A 2306-nucleotide genomic window follows, 5' to 3' on the forward strand; every position below is an offset into this window, starting at 1 on the left:
TCCCCATTTTTCTGCTTCTTTTTACAGAAAAATGCTAAAGTCTTTGTCTTTGTAGGTAGCATAGCCCCTTAACAGTTAGGCTTATTTTCCACTGTGGCCATCTCTGTTTAGAGGTCATAGTTACTTCATAAGCAGACCACGGTGTCCTAGGAAACAAGGCAACAAGTAGCCTAGCTTTGGTCATGATAAAGTTCACTGACAGAGGTAGTGTTGCTGCAATTGGTAGTAATTGCAGAATAGTAAACCAGAAATACATAGTAAGGGAGAGGCCATAGAGAGAGAGAATACTGTCACCCAAGGAGAGGGGATGGAGGATATAGGAAAACAACATATGTACCACTGGGGTTCCTGAAGGGAAAGAGGTCCAAGGACAGATGACTAGAGTATGTTTAGATTACAGTTTACCCCATACCCAAGTAGAGTTGTTTCAATACATTGAACATTTCTTACCTGCTCATTCATAAATTTTATAAAATACTAAGCAAAGATTGTAAGTGAAGTTTAGAGAAAGTTAAGAATTACTCTAATTTTTACGTTCTAAGTTGGCAACACACATCAGAAAAATCTTATTAACCCCATCAGTTACCAATTTCATACAAAACTAAACCTTCAGTGGTTGCTTCTGCAGCACATTAAAAACTGGAACATACAGAGAAGATTAATATGTTCCCTGTACAAAGATGGCATGCAGATTCATGAAGTATTCCATAATATAAAAACAACGGCTTTTAGATCCTATTATGGGTAAAAGTGCTTGATGCCAAGGCTGTCAACTAGAGTTTTATCCTGGGCCTCAGAGGGTAGAAAGAGAACTGTCACCCACAAGCTGTCCTCTCACCTCTACATGTTCACAGCGATGGCCACGTTACACACAGACACACACAGAGACACACACACCGAGAAACACAAAGACAGACCCACATGCACACATGTTCACACATATACATATATGCACACAGACACAGAGACACAGAACACAGAGACAGACTCCACACACACACATACACACACACACACACACATACATGCACACATACATGCACACATACACACAAATGAATGTAATTTTAAACTTTTCGGTTAATTTTCATACTTTCCTACAAGCCCAGTATAGGAAGTTAAGCACAATCAAAAATGGTCAAACATGCATTGCCTTTAAAAGCAAAAATGGGTCTTCAAAGTTTATCCGTAAAGGTTTGATCTGTAAAGGTTTGCTATATCATTTATTTAGTAGAAGGGTAATTGTTGATAATCAAATATACTAATTTTTCCATTATATTGAACAACAAGGCAAAATAAATAAAGCAGAAGGGACCAGGGACTCTGCTGAGGTCTTGGGAGGTCATCATCTTTGGAACCACTGCTTGTATTTCTAACACATGATGAGCTGTTTATAATCTGGGTGTTTTTAGACCTCAGCTCATTTAAATGCAGCTAATAAGCTGCCTTCACAAGCAAAGGGCTTGAAGCTAGAACTGTAAGCAGCAGGGATACAACAGACAAATCCAGACCAGATGGCTCCCACTCTGAGTTGGGGGATGGCTCCCACTCTGAGTGGGGTGGGCTGCTGCTAAGGTGGGGTTATCTAGGGATCTCCCCTCCCTGAAATCTTCAAAATTATCTTCCTTATTTAAAGTCCTCAGGCCCGAAAGTCTACCTTGAGTACAGGAGCAGGCAGAAGACAGCATTTCTTCCGACTGCCCATCTCCTCTTCCCACGCCTGCTGACCGCCTTCTGATTGTCCTTACACATCTCTACAGTTGTCCTTGAAGCAGCTTAGGATAGATGGATTCTAACCCTGAACTTGAAGGCGGTTATGAGATTCAGTGTTGGCCAAGGACTGCAGTTGGTTACTGCACAGTCACATAACACAAAGGGACACGGGTGTAGGAGGACACGGGTGTAGGACTATGGCAAGAGGATTTCAAAAGCGACAGCTCTCCTTTCCCTAACTCGGCCCTGATTGTGGGAGGCAGCTTCCCATCTCCCACTTAGAATGGCCACCAAGGGGCTGGGGTTGCAAGAAGTCTTTGAAGCTTCTTGCCCCACTCCTCAGAACCAGCCAACACCTCTCTCTCATTATCCAGCTCCCTCGATGCTCTAAGATGATTCATGACCTCCATAAGCCTGGTCTTCATGTTTCCCACACTGGTTCCATGAGGCATGGTTCAGGAGACTCATGCTGTCCTTGGTATATGTGGGGCATCAGCACTGCTGCTGTGCACACAGGCTGAGGAAAGAGACATCTATTTGCGAGGAACTGAGGAACTTGCTTTTTATTTGGCCTCCTGGGAAGAAGCTGAATG

The 2306-nt window shown here is 43.0% G+C and overlaps 1 pseudogene; it reads left to right on the forward strand.

The window, feature by feature from the left end:
- Positions 1 to 615: 615 nt before the first annotated feature.
- LOC115030687 (U6 spliceosomal RNA) lies at positions 616 to 715 on the forward strand (annotated as a pseudogene).
- Positions 716 to 2306: the final 1591 nt, after the last annotated feature.

The sequence above is a fragment of the Mus caroli genome, unplaced genomic scaffold, assembly GCF_978045245.1.
Source record: "Mus caroli unplaced genomic scaffold, Mus_caroli_1 scaffold_3, whole genome shotgun sequence".
In the NCBI taxonomy this organism is placed as follows: Eukaryota; Metazoa; Chordata; class Mammalia; order Rodentia; family Muridae; genus Mus; species Mus caroli.